This window comes from Balaenoptera ricei, chromosome 10, assembly GCF_028023285.1.
Source record: "Balaenoptera ricei isolate mBalRic1 chromosome 10, mBalRic1.hap2, whole genome shotgun sequence".
Taxonomy (NCBI): domain Eukaryota; kingdom Metazoa; phylum Chordata; class Mammalia; order Artiodactyla; family Balaenopteridae; genus Balaenoptera; species Balaenoptera ricei.
Genome location: NC_082648.1, coordinates 50060266 through 50075721, shown reverse-complemented (window position 1 = coordinate 50075721; position 15456 = coordinate 50060266). Strand labels below are relative to the sequence as shown.

The 15456-nt window shown below is 37.2% G+C and overlaps 1 pseudogene; it reads right to left on the bottom strand.

Annotated features, from left to right (window-relative positions):
- Positions 1–840: 840 nt before the first annotated feature.
- Positions 841–2056, bottom strand: LOC132372586 (small ribosomal subunit protein uS9m-like; annotated as a pseudogene).
- Positions 2057–15456: the final 13400 nt, after the last annotated feature.

Here is a 15456-nt window from a genome sequence, read left to right as displayed (position 1 = left end):
TTGGCAGGAACCTATAAAAGTCATAGACTAGAAATATACAAACATAGCAATATCTTTTTTTGTTGAATCTATAGATTTATAGGCATTTTTCAAATGAGAAACTTTAAATGAATTGTGGATTTCCAAACGTTAGCTATATGTGAGGTCTCTCCTTGATTGCTAATGATTGTTCCACTCCATATACAGTGAATACTAGTTTGCATGGATCCATCTCATCTAATTATTTTTTTATTTTTTTCACTTATACGTAGAATCTTAAAAAAAAAAAAGAGTCAAACTCAGAAACAGAGAGTGGAATGGTGGCTGCCAGGGGCTGGGGGAGGGGGTTGGCCTGTTGTCTTCCGCAGAGACTCGGCTGAGCTCCTGACAAAGACGATCCACGGACTTCATTCTTCTCAACAAGCACTCTCATCCCTAAGTTTTGAAAAATACGTTGTAACAACTGCTATCTGGGAAAACGACAGAGTTAGGAGGAGTGAGTCCAAGTCCGTCCTGTCATTAAGTTAGCAGTGTGGCTCTGGTGGGTCAGATCTGTGGGGCTGGGCCTTTCCGTCCGCAAAAGGCGGTCTCTTGATTGGATTCTGCTGAATGTTCCTTTCAGGTCGAATATGCCAAGATTCTGAGTTATGCTTCTAAAGCTCTCTTCTGAAAAAGTTTTAAAAGTAAAGCAGCAGAACAAAGCTAAACAGTTTTAAGTAATTATTTTTAGAAGGTAACCTTTACGACATTGCATTTTAGAATAAATCATCTCACAACTCAAACGTCTGATGGTGCTGCTTCACCCTGGCCAGCAACTGTCTCCTGCGCGTCTGCCACATGCCAGGTGCACAGCATCCCTCTCCTTTCCCGCCCAGAACACTCAGCGCTTCTTCCAGGTGAACTGCCTGCGGGCTCCCTCCTGGCCTGGCTTCTTCCGCTCTCTGACACGGGGATCAGCAGTAAGCAGTCCCGCTTGGCGCATCCACTCGACCTCGTCCTCGGTGACAAAGCTGCACAAGGCTCTCGCCGTCGCCAAGTGGATGGCCTGCGCCTGCGCCGCCCGTCTGCCCCGCCCCCCCGACACCGCGCAGGTCACGTGGTGTTCTCCAAGCCGGTAGAGGAAGTGGAAAAGGAACGTCAGCTGTTCTCTGTCCTGAGTCACCGGAAAGTAGAGCAGGTAGTCGACCCCATTTACTTCTATCCTCCCACTTCCACGGTCATAAACAGCCACTTCCGCCTTTGCAGTCTTTCTGTTACCTTGGACTGTGCTGAAGGCCATACCCCTCTCGTCATACTGCAAAGGGTCAATCAGCTGTTTTTTCGATTGAATGGTTACACTCCTGCGGAACCTGCTCACAAATTCTTCTTCAGCCGCGTCACACGGCAACGCCAATAACCTTTCCAGCAGCCGAAGGAACTGTGCGTAATCCTGATCTGACAGTTTTTCCACTAACGTTTCTTCCAGTTCCTCCTTAATCAGCCATCTGCTGCCAGTCGGGTCTTTGGCTTTAGTTTTTTCTGAAAACAGACCTTTGGCTCGCAGCTGGTCTTGACGGTTTTCTACATCTAGTAGCTTTCCGTATGCTCCATGCATTAATGAATAATATGACTGTTTGCCAGTATAAAAGAGAAAATGAAATGGGCGGCCATCTTCTCCCCACTGGATTGCTCTTTGTTTTGGAAAAATCTCTTCAGGATGCTTCGTTATTGGCCGGACTCGCTTCTCAATCAAACCACTGGGAAAAAGGTAAGCAATCGCTCTATCAATATCCTCTTGGGTAAAAGTTTCTGGATCTTCTCCCATCATGTTGGCTAAGTGTCTCTTTCCTATGTCGAATTCTTCAATCTGCTTTTTAGTGAAATCCCCTGTGTAAGTTTACGTCTTAAGTCTGCAACGTTTTTCCTTGTTGTTACAACTGTAGTGTGTCTTAGCCTTAATATCTGGCATCCGGGACTTCTCTGCAGCTTAGCAGTCGCGGCTTTCCAGAGGCTCTTGTCCCCGGGCAAAGCTAACCCTACCCGCAAGAAAGAGCCGGTACGAAGCGGCTACGCCGCAGGACACACGGACAGCCGCCATGTTGGCTGCGGGAGGCGCGGGCAGTAGGATGAAAAGACATCTTATCTAATTATTACATGGCCACAATTTATCAACACTTACGCTTCCCGGTGCTCCCATTTCTCCACAATGACATCTCTCATGTTGTTTCAAATTCCCTTGACTCTATATTTCATTCATTTCTTCTGCCCAAGTAGGCAAGGTATTGTCTCACCACTGCAGAGGAGCTAAATTGGGATGGTAAATATTCAACAAACTTAGACCTCATTAATAATACTAAAATGTTTTCCTTATAATTCTGTTTCAGTACTAAAAGTTTGAGAGATTAATAGTTAATAATAAATAGTAACATGACTATTTAATTAATATTAATATATGAATCACAGAGGACAATCCATTCTACCTAGGCTAAAATTATGACAATAACAAATAAGTGCACAATAAGGGATCATTTACTTCCCTATATTATGAACTCTAAAATAGTCATCCTTCAAAGTATACTGTAAAGTACTCACATTTGGAAATGTAATCCTTGGAAAAGCCATGGCCTTGTACCATTCCTTCTTCTAATCCATAGATGAGACCTATGAAACCAGTTGAAATGTTTTCATAATAACGTATTTTTAAATTACCCCTTGTCTTCTCTCTTTTGTGTATTAAGTATTCTCGTTTGTCTTTCAGTCAGAATCCAAAAATTATTCACCTTGATGTCATTCAAACCTTACCAAGGAGTGCTTTATCATATCCCAAAGAGACAAGCAAAGGAGCAATTATTCATACACAATAGGTGTTGTACAGGGAAGCACTAATTGTTATGTAAAGTACCCACCTCTTTCCTGACAAAGCAATGTCCTAAGCAGCTGTGGAATATAGCACATACTATTTAAACGTATTTACCCTAGAATTTCATTTCACCACATAACAATAAAAAAAACTTAAATCATTTGTCACTACAACTTTGATTGCATGTATACTTTCTTTTACTAATAATTCATCTCAAAGTTCATTGCTTAAGGTTGGAATAATGGGGACAAAACTGAGGAATTAAATGAAAAGCAGAATTCTACCTGATAGTATTATCAGCCGTAGATACTGCTTTGAACTTTTCTCAGTACAAAACGTTGGATCATAAAAAGCATCTCCAGGTTAGGAATCAGTTTCAAAATACTACCAAACATCATCCATCTGTATTAAGTTAAACCAAATGTTAAACACTAAATGATTTATAGTATTCAAGAGAAATAAGACACCACTTTTCGACAAAAAGAAAAATGTGCATAAAATCGAATGTTACGTTTCATTAGTTCATATTCTTTGCAGTCATCAATTGATCTTTTGTAAAAACTAATAAAGTATGAACTGAAAAGAATATCAAACATTCTTAGGAACAATAGTGACATGTTCAGTAAATAAAATTGCTTTAGGTGGTTTTTCTGAATAGAGATATTCACAGAAAGAGTGGCCGGAGCTCATTTGTTGCTAGTGGGCTGTATGATACAGGAGCTGTCATACGTTGCATAGTTTTTCAAATTCATGGACTTCTAATAAGATTGTAACCTTCAAACAACATTTAAAATAAATTCCACTTTTCCCACAATTTATCATTTTCTAGAAAATGTATGGTCACACAAAAAGGATTTTATTAGAAGGGTTCAGTTGAAATAGAGATGTTGTAGACTTTGGGAGAAGAAGAAAAAGACCAAGTTTGAAATAATAATAATATCCCTCAGGTCAGGCATTGCCTGTCGGTTAATGAATAACTGGGTTAGAGAACCCCAAGGCAAAGCCTATTCCTTAAATAGCATCGTGTATAGCTGATAAGAGTTTTCATATTGACATTTTCTGTAGTTTCCCACTGGTCTCTTTTTAAAGCTATGGTTCCTATTGATCCACATCCCTATGTTCCCTTTTAGATGTTCTTCTCAAGAAATGTGCTTTCATAGATTTGTAAATGTGTGCACAAAGAGAAAAACATGACCTCAGGAAAATATCATGGGGCAACAGTAATAGGTCTTATGCAAGATGTCTGCCATTCTCTGGAGAATGAAGATTGAATGTGGAGAGGGTAGGGAGAGATGCAGTAAGTCTGCATTTCTAAACCCATAATTAAAGAGGATATGTTTCACAAATAATGGCATTTTTAAACCTTCCTGTATTATTTCTTAAAAAGGATTGGGGGTTAATTGAATGTGGGGCTTTAGGCCCCATGCCAGCTGTTCTCATTATCATATTTTCATATTTTTAATTAGTTGCAAAGAGTTACAAGCAAGCTTTCTCCAAATATTTGGAACACTTTACCATGGGGGCTAATTTATTGGTAAAATCTGGAAGCCACTAAAGAAGCTGGTGGTCTAGTATAATTTAAAATCGTTCTAAACTCCTCATATTCTAAAATATGAGAATTATATATGTAAAAGGAAGTTCTTAGGTTATTGCAGCTAGATACTCATTTTCAGAAGGGCAAGTTGAGCTGCAGAGTGATTGACTTCCCTAAGGTTAGAAATGCAAATATACGACTCAAAGAAATTCACAGATACCAGTCGGTAGAGGGATTGTTTGTGCATTATTGTTAAAAGTTCAAATCATTTTTTAAGACTCAAAGATAGGATCTGGTTGGAAGGTAAATGCCCATTACTTAAGACCTTACTCTTTATGCACAGAAGCAAAGGTAAGGAGCAAAGTAAAAGGATTAGACATGTCCAGAAATGGCCCCGGGGTGTGGGGACAGGAAGACTTATACACAGATTTTTTTTTTTAATTAATTAATTAATTTATTTATGGCTGTGTTGGGTCTTCGTTTCTGTGCAAGGGCTTTCTCTAGTTGTGGCAGGCGGGGGCCACTCTTCATCGCGGTGCGTGGGCCTCTCACTATCGCGGCCTCTCTTGTTGCGGAGCACAGGCTCCAGACGCGCAGGCTCAGTAATCGTGGCTCACCGGCCTAGTTGCTCCGCGGCATGTGGGATCTTACCAGACCAGGGCTCGAACCCGTGTCCCCTGCATTGGCAGGCAGATTCTCAGCCACTGCGCCACCAGGGAAGCCCCTTATACACAGATTTTTAAGCTGGTTAGGAATATCCTTTTTACCAGACCATTGTTTCCCACAATACATCCCATCTCAACTGTTGCCTTGAGGTATCTGGCAAATAATCCATCAAATAATACATACATATGTAAATATATAAATGCATATGCACATACACATACATAAACAAATAAATAGATATTTTAAATATGTTTATAAACCCATACTCAAATGAGTTTAAGAATGCTACCCCTTCTAGGAGATTGCCACTGAAATATTAATGAAAACCTCTGAGAATTCCTGCAGTTTTAAAGCCTTTGTGAACTCAGAAAAAAAGAACCTCCCCTCCCCCTCCAGGCCTGTACACACATATTTTAATCTGTTGTACTTACTGTTTCTTTAGCTTATGCTGACCTGGGAACGCTTTTTGTTATATCCATAATCATTCTGTAGAAATAGTGTCCCAAAAAACATATTTGGGAAAATAATGTCTTAAGTGTTCACCTTCATGCAAAGAACAATTTGGGATGGAGAAATGAAGAGATAAAATGAACAAATGCAATGAACACCATACATTCTGCTTCTTTCTTCCGTATTAGCCCTTCTCAGCAAGCAATTCTCTTTTTTAAAAAAATTATTTTATTTCATTTATTTTTGGCTGCATTGGGTCTTCGTTGCCGTGCGCAGGCTTTCTCTAGCTGTGGCGAGTGGGGGCTACTCTTCGTTGTGGTGCGCGGGCTTCTCATTGCAGTGGCTTCTCGTTGTGGAGCACGGGCTCTAGGCACGTGGGCTTCAGTAGTTGTGGCACGTGGGCTCACTAGTTGTGGCTCACAGGCTCTAGAGCGCAGGCTCAGTAGTTGTGGCACACGGGCTTAGTTGCTCCGTGGCATGTAGGATCTTCCCGGACCAGGGCTTGAACCCGTGTCCCCTGCATTGGCAGGCGGATTCTTAACCACTGCGCCACCAGGGAAGTCCACAGTTCTCTTTTTTGAGAGATCCCATCAGCTGGTTCAGAAACCTCTCTTAGATTTTGCTCACTCTACACAGCCTAGGAGGCGGTATAGTGCAACAATTAGTGTGGACAAAGAGAAAAGCCAACGTGGTTGACTGATAGAATTGCATTTCTAAGCCTTGAGTTGAAATTGAGTTGAAATGAGTTGAAGGTTGAAATGTATGTATACAGTTTTTAGAGATTGCCTTGTGCCCTACACAATTTAAAGTAATTGTAGAAAAGATTGTTTCTACAATTCATAGAAAAGATGGTTGTGACGATTAAATGAGATACTACATGCAATGTTCTTAGCACCAATGCCTTACACGAAACACTCATTAACTGTTTGGGCTGATAATAGGAATGTCCATTCACAAGCTAAGGTGCCGAACATAGTCAATTTTTCCATTTTCATTAAAACAATTCCATTTCTTTCTTGACACCCCCACCCCACCCCAATACCAACCTGCCAGGATGACAGGGCATTTGACTTCACTTGATATCCATGGTCTAGTTTCCATTGTGTTGCCCAGTCCCAAAGTTTAATCCTATTCAGATGCTTGGGAGGGAGTTCAGCAGCTGAAGGCATCTGGTGCTTGGTTTGCCTTTCACACAGGCTGCTATTTAAATGTCCATTATTCTATTTCTCCATGCTCCTTCAATTCCAGTGATTCTAGTGAAGCTTCTATGTAGTCCATGGGACTTGGACATGACTATATCACTACCTACATGCCAAATATAGGACATGGGAATCCCATCTGGCCTGCCATATCTTATAATCATCACTTGGGTCTTTCCACTTCCATTGTACCATCACTGGGCAGCAGGCTACAAGAACCAGTAACTCTCAGGACTCCCAAATGTCTCAGTCTGTCTCTGCTCTTTTTTTCTCTCTCTTTCTTCATAGACAGGGGGAAAAAAATCTCTTGCTAATTTGTTGGAGACTGATTTCTATCCTCCCAGTTTCCTGCCAGGATAGTTTTTCCATGTCTACGACTTTTCTCTGGTGTTTGAAACCAAAATAATAAAATAGGGAAACTTAAAGGTAAAGTTGATTTTCTACCCTGCCTCCTCCCAACGTATTATCCTACCCGAATTATTTGTCCTAATTATTCTGGGAAGGTGCTGATATAATCAGAAACTCTTCGGAGCTTTGACTAGTTCTAACCCAGACATACCTTTGTTCTCAACTACGCAGAGATAAGTTCTATCCAGTCCTCTAGCCTTGTCCAAGCTCCTACTCAGCTCTTTCTGTTTACCTATTTATCTACTCGCTTCATCCCTACTGGACTGTGTTCTTTTTCAATCCTGGAATTATCTTCCCACTTCACTTCACCCTTAGGTTTCTTGTTCTGTTGTCATTATTCATCTCTTGGTGGGAAGTACCAATCAGCCCTGACAGAAGAGTTCCATGGGGCTAAAGATGACTGCAGCTATCTCATAAAATGGAGCACCAGAGAAAACAAAAATGAGGCATCATGTAGAGATAAAAACACAGAGGAAAGCTAGAAAGTATAGTCCAGGTAGGTTTCCAAAATGAACTAGGCCAAATGAGCATATGACAAGCTAGGAAGGATAGGGAATCAGGGTCCCAGAGCTGAGAAAAGAAGATACAGGAGTGGACATGAATAAGCAGGTCATAACTTGAGCCAACTTTCTAAGACAAAGTGTGACGTCCAACATTAATTTTTATGTTCCAGTCACTGCATGTTATATGGGCGGGGTCCTCCTTAGTTTCAATGTGTTTTAAAATGGTGATTAGGCATTAAATCTGTGCTAAAGTTCATATCAGTGCAATAAGAAATGTCAACTACTACCAAAGGAAAATGCAAAAGATGATCCCAGAGGTTGTAGGCAGGTATTTGCTTTTTCCCTCATACAATGCCCTGAATTTGTTTATCCACTTTAATATACCACCGTCACATCCAGTGTTAGCAGCTTATGTGAGGTGGGTCTTACAGAGTCTGAAAACTCATCCTGGTGGTGGAGTTTAGCCTATTTGTATAATATAGCCCAAGTAGTTATTTTTATACCCAGATATTTATAACTCTTGCTATTAATAAATTTTACAAGCTGCAGAATAACAGGAAGGAGCTAAAACCATAGTTCTACAAAGTTCCTCTTGTTTATTTATTCAGCATTCTGGATTTGGTGCCTAGAAGTTAACCTTCAGGAATCCACCTTATAGAAAGGCACATTTACCTTTACACAGACTAAACGCCAAGGGATAAAGTATGACATTTTCATGAAAGTGACAGCAATCTCCAGGCTGATGTGAGAGATATGATGAACAAATTTTATCATCATTTTGCTCTAAATGGTTTTGCTTTTCCTTTTATTTTTGTTTCTTGACTGTTAGGTGATTAGAAAAAACTTCTTTGTGCCTTAGGGTATCCTTATACACCTGGTCTTTATCACAAAGAATTGTACCTCATTGATATAATTAGGTTTAAAGAAAACAAATTGCTATTTGTTTTCTATTTAGCCCATCTGGAATTTATTTGATTGGTTGATTTGATATGTTTTTTCCCTTTTTATTTCACATTAACTGAGGTTTTGTTTTTTTTTTTAAATATTCTATTTTATTTCCTCTTGGTTTTTAGTTATGCATGTTTGTTATATTATTTAGTGGTAGTCTAGGACTTATAATATGAATTCTTAACTTACAACAGTGTACTAAGAATTATGCATTCATTTGTAATGGAAGAACCTAACAATAGTATTCTTTCACTTACCCTGGTCCCATATTTTGAGCTAATTTTGTCTCACGTTGTACTTCTACATATCTTATAAAAAGCCACAATTTATATTTTTGACTTAAGAAATGAAGTTAAAAAAATTAAGACAGAAGAAAAATGTGTTTTATATGTATTGATATATTTTCCATTTGTGATACAGTTCATTGTTTTGTGTAACTCTAACTTCATTTTCCTTTGATTTAAATTTCTTTAATATGTCTTATAGAGTTCTATTGGTGAAAAGTTCTCTCAGCTTTTGTTTTTATCTGAAAATATCTCTCTTTTCCTTTCATTATGTCTGTGCTGTACAGATAATTCTAGGTTGACAGTTTCTCTTTCTTTCAGTACTTTAAAGAAGGCTTTTGCTTTGTTCTAGTTTGCTCTATTTCTAATAAATAAATGATCATGCTAATTGTTGATTCTCTGTATATTGTACGTTTATTTTAATTCTCTGGCTGTATTTAAGCTTTTATCTCTACTTTTATTTTCAAGCAATGTAACTACAATATCCCATGCATTTTTTAATGTAATTAAGACTTGGGGACAATGAGCCTTTCGGATCTTTGAATTGAAAATTTTCCACAAATATGAAAAAATTTCAGCCATTAATTATTTAAATATATTTCTTTTTCAATTTCTCTTCTCCTAAAACTTAAATTAATTGTTTGACCACATAATATTGTCCATAGGTCACTGAGGCTTTGTTTGTTTTTTTAACCATCTTTCTTCCTGTGCTTTTAGTTTGGATGCTTGCTTGAATTCTACTTCCATGGACTGTATGTACTTCATAAACTGCCTTTAAACAGAAAACCTGGACGATTACGGGCCATACTTTTTGTGTTTCCCTTCTCTCAGAAATTAGTCATGCAATGCCTATTGTCCAGTGGCTGAAAAGAACTGTGTAGTAATGGATCAAACTATGCAAATATCATCTTACAATTCTATAGATGGGAAGTCCAGTACAGGAATCACTGGGCTAAAATCAAGATGATGACATGGCTGTGTTTCTTCTTGAAACTGTAGTATTTCTTATCTTTTCCAGCTTCTAGAGGCTGCACAAAATCCTTGACTCACAGCTCCCTTTCTTCATCTTCAAATCCAGCAAGTGCAGGTCAGCTCCTTGTCACCTCATGTCTCTCTTCTTTTTTCTTCTACCTCATCATGTTGACCCATTGGAGAAAGTTTCTCCACATTTACGAACTCATGTAATTAGATCAGGCCCACTCTGATAATCCAGGATAATCTTCCGTCTCAAGGTAACTTTAATCACCTGTATCTGTATCTTTATAATTACAACTGCCAAGTTTTAGATATCAGTAACATTCGCAGGTCCTGGTAATTAGGGCATGGACATCTTTAGGCTCATTATTCTGGACCTCAAAAATATATATGTCCATTCACGTGTAAAATACATTTACTTCCTCCCAAGGTCCCAAAAAGTCTCACCCACTACAGCATCAACTCAAATTTCCAAATCACAACTAAATCTAAGGAACTCAAAAGTCCTAATTCTCATTGTCTGTAACATCCAAATTAGAAATGGGTGAGACTTTGGGTGCGATCCATTCTGGGGCACAATTCCTCTCCATCCGTTGGACTGTGAAACTAAAGAAATAAGTTTTCTGTCCCAAATACAATGATGGGACCAGGACCGTGATAACAGTTATAGACATGCTGGTTCAAAAAGGGAGACAATTAAAGAAAAAGCAGAAAAAGTTCACAGTTGACTTAAAAATCTACCAGGCAAATTCCATTACGTTTCAAAATTTGGAATAACCCTCTATGGGCTTGAAATTCTCTTCTCTGGGTTTGAAACTCTGCTCTCTATGTTCATGTCTCTGCTCTCTAAGATGTCCTTCCTTTTCCACTTGCAGCTGAGTAGCTTTATTAGGCTGTTACCTGCCTGTAGAATTTTGGAGAATCTGGCAACTTTTTTCACTCACTAATGTTTCTTTCCTTTTGGTGCAAGGTGGTAGTATTTCTGATGATATACAATTCTCAAGAACTTTCTGGATCTCCCATGTACATCATGGGGATTCACTTGATTAGATAAGGGACTCATCCACTGAACTTTCCTAGATAATTCCCTCTCTATTTTTGGTTTCTTCTGAGATGACTGAGAGGACCTATGAGTCACACCATCAATCTCTTCAAAGAGCCATTTGTGTGAATAAATACTCTGACTTTTTGATTTTTCAAAATCATTACGGAAAAGTTGAACAAAGCCTTGGCTTTTTCTTAAGAGTATTCTTTTTCTTTTCTGATAGGACGTCTTTTAACTTTAGCATCTTCTGCATCTGGGTGGGCTGAGAAATTCCTAAATCACCAAGTCCTGGTTGCATTTTAATAGTTTTACCCTCACTTTATTTCTGTCATCGTGAACTTTACTATAAGCAGCAAGAAAGAAAACATGACCCGCCTTTAACCCTTTGCTTGGAAATCTCAGCTAACTAGCATTAATTCATTGCTTAAAAATCCTGCAGGACACAATTCCACTAAGTTTTCTGCCACTATCTAACAAGTATCCTCTTTCCTCCAGGTTCCAATAACATATTCCTTACTTCCTTCTGAGATTTCACCAGAAATGCTTTAATGTCCATGAAACTGACTGTCATTTCATGATTACTTAGCCTTCCTCTAGAACGATTTATGTTTTCTCTGTAATGCTCCTCACTTTCTTTTGAATCCTCACTAGCTGTCATTAATGTCCACATTTCTACCAACGGTCTGTTCAAGGCCATCTAAGCTTTTTCTATCATGTTCCACAACATTTTCCCAGCCTCTGCCCACTGCCTAATGCCAAAGCCAGTTTGCATTTTTAGGTGTTTGTTACAGCAGCACTCTTCTCCCAGGTATCAAATTCTGTATTAGCATTCTACTGCTACTGTAACAAATTGTTACTTTCTTAGTGGCTTAAGCAGTACAAATGTATTATTGTACAGTTCTCCAGGTCAGAAGTCTGACATGCGTCTCACTGGACTAACATCCACAAATCAGCAGGCCTGTGTTTCTTTGTCGAGGTCTAGGGGGACAATCCATTACCTTGCCTTTTCCAGCATTCCTAGAGGTTGCCAGCATCTCTTGGTTCATAGCTCCTCTCCTTCACCCTCCAAGAATCAACAATAGGTTGTGTCTTTCTTGCGTCACATCTCTCTTCCTTCTCCTTCTGTCTCATCTCTCTAACCCAGCTTAGAAAGTTCTCCACATTTAAGGATTCATATAATTAGATTGGGCCCACCAGATAATCCAAAAGGATAATATTCTTACTCAAGGTGCACATCTTGATCTATTCACATCTGCAAATCCCCTTCTTGTCATGTAAGGTTACATATTTACAGCTTCTGGGGCTTAGGGTCTGGATATCTTTATGGAACCATTATTCTGCCTATCACAACTTGTTTCCTAATATTTCTGTGACTTTTATAGTTATTTGCAGCAGAAGAGCTGGTCTGTTACTAGGTATTCCATCATGACCATCATGTAAAGGAAGAAAAGAAATTTGTGAGATAGTTTTATGTGACATAAAACTAAACTCATGGTTTGAAAATTAAAGACATTATTTTAGTTTTAAAAGGAATGCTTTGTCCTTATAGTCAAATATAATTTCATTTCACTTGTTTATCATTTTACATATTTGGATATTATCTTGAGAATGTTATATTTTATAAATTTGAAAAACATATATGTTAATATATCTCACTTCATCAACAAAGACTGAAATAATGAGAATCCAAAAATGTAAAAGTCTTTAAAGTTAGCATAATTCCAAAGCAGAGGAATAAGGAATGATTATAAGCTATGTTTATGTTGATGCTACATGACATTATTCTGTATACCAATAGACAGAGATATTCGCCATTTTTTGTCATGATCTGTTTTGAATTGCATAAGATTTAAATTATGCAAAGACTTCTGCAAGGCAGACTTTTGAATAAAATGTAACTGCCTCATACGAGTAAAACATTTTTTATCAAGATGTTACAGAAAACATCTGAAACATAAAGTTAAACATAAATAAAATGTAAAATTATTTTATAAAGTCATAACAAATTTTTGCGTTGAAACTATTTCAAGTGTTTGATTAGTGAATTGGAGTAGAGGGAAAGAAGCAAAAACTCCTTAAGAAACATGTGGAAAGGTAGAGAAGAGAAGTTAATATAAAAGTTTGCATTGGCTAAAAAGTTAGGAAATGTTAGCACATTAATATCTACATATGTCTAAAAGATATATACAAGATAGCAAAGGGCAGAAATATAAAAGTATCAGTCCAATTAGTGGTGGAGTTAAAACATATTTTCTTATATTGAAAAAGCTAAATGAACTTGGAAAATCATCATGAAATAACAAAAATAGAAAGCCTTATTTATATTAAACATATAGCATAATTTCTGTCCAAAAATATTCTGGAATTATTCTTAATGATATTTGCAGACATTAAGGTGTTTTACTAAATTACAGAATAAATATCATACTCTGGATTTTTAGAAATTGTAAATGAAGTAGTAGGAGTGGCAGAAGGCAAGAGGATAAACTATTAATTGTTGGCCTTGACGTGTAGTTAATAATGCTTTATTTAAGTATGTAGAGTTTTATGATTTACAAAATATGTTCATAATCCTTTTTTTTAAACACCTTTATGAGCTAGCAAAGGAAAGAAACAGCTTAGTAGGAATTAAAGTTTACAGAGGACTGTTTTTCTTTGCTTCCAGTTCCATTTTAAACTTTTAATTCTTTGCTTTCAAATTCTGATACTATTTGACAGAAGGAAAACTGAAGGAAATGTTCCTTGCCCTACTTTGTAAAATGATGCAAGGATAGAATCAGAAATGTGCTTAACATAACTAATCAAATGAATACAAAAGCAACAAAGAACAGAACATGTCAGTTTTACTGAGCAGCATATCTTGTGGAATCAAGGTACGGCAGGTAAAATTTATGACAAACTTGTCTATGTATACCAAAGAAATCTCTTACCTGTGTTAAACTTGAGACCACCTAAACACTTAAGATATTATAGAATTCAATTTCAGATTTTAATTAAGAAGCTCAATGTTTTCCTTCAAAGTCTCTGCTAGCAAGCTATGTAACTCCTTAGTGACTGGATTATGTATTTTTGGGGAACAGGGATAAAGGATATAATGTGTAAAATAAGTTAACCTAGTTACAATTACTTGGGTTAAATCCATGAACCCATGCTATATTTTAGCAGAGCCGATTCTCCAGGAAATTTTAATCTGATGAAGTTCCTCTAGGGAATTCTCCTTATCCTGGGTTTGATCCAGATTTAGGAAAGGAGCTGTGTTTTATCTTTCCTCTTGCTTTTTTTCCCCATTCTTGCTACAAATTTTCGTATAAGTAATGATCATGGCTATACAATGAAGCTTTTGGTGTTGAAATAGTTCAAAGGGCCATGATTGGGAAGTTGGAAAGAAAGAAGAGGTGATAACTCCATGTAATGTCATAAAACATCATAAACACCATAATATGAAGCTCTGAGAAGAATGATACTGAAAGATTCCTCTTCCCTCAACACCTCCTACTGGCCCCTCATGAGAGGACTTGTCTTATTACAGTAGCATTTGATTTCAGACCGATTTCCATTTTAAGAGGAGGAAATAAATAAAAATCTTTTTAAAAAGTAAAGAAAAATTAATATTTAAGTGTATATTCCCATATGTTGGGAAAATATACTTTGATGTCACGGCGAAGTGATCTCAATAAAATCATTCAATTTGGGGAGTGTTCCATCCTGCTCAGATAGCAAACCAGGTAAGGATTTGTGTCCCTTTCACCGAAAGATTTCACTACAGGATCAGAGAGAGTGTTTCTACCAAGTTTCCTAAACATGCACATTAAAAAACAAGACTAAAACTTCCATTACACTGGATACTTTAATCCAAATTCAGTCTACATCATCACATGTGTTTGTTTGTTTGTTTTTCCAGCAAGAGTGCAGCAAATTGAATATCCTGTTGACATTATGTCAATATATTTTAACTTGTGCTCTTTGGGAAAAGACAAACATTTTTTAAAAATTATTTTTACTTACCTTTAAATATATAATATATCCAAATGAAATAATGTTAATATTCATACAAGAACCTAAATCATGATAAAAAGTTACTAATTTAAAAATTACCCATTTCCTGAGTTTACTGAATTTGCAATATAAAGTTATTCTGTCCTTAACTCTGAGATCAGCTTCTTTATGATGGCTTCATGCAAATGGAGGTACATTCATATCTTTGCTGTGTCATCACTAATTTAAAATATTTATGGGCTTATTTATTGGTACTATACTAAAACCTGAACACAATATGTGTGTGTGTGTATATATATATATATATATATATATATATATACACACACACATATATATATATAAAGTGTATCCTTATGCATAAACTTATAAACAAAGAATTTTTAATGTAAAAAAAGTAAAGTAAATAAATCTCACCAAATGACACTATAAAGAGCTATTCAGAATCATAAAATTCTACATATATACCTCTGCTGATGACTGCACATAAGACCTTATTCTAGATTTAACATATACTTTTCTTTGGTACTGAGATCATCCAAACTATACATGGTACTATATAGTCAGGTAGTTCAGGGAATCAAGCTCTGAAGTGAAGCAGCCGAGAATAACCAACCACACAACAGGAGG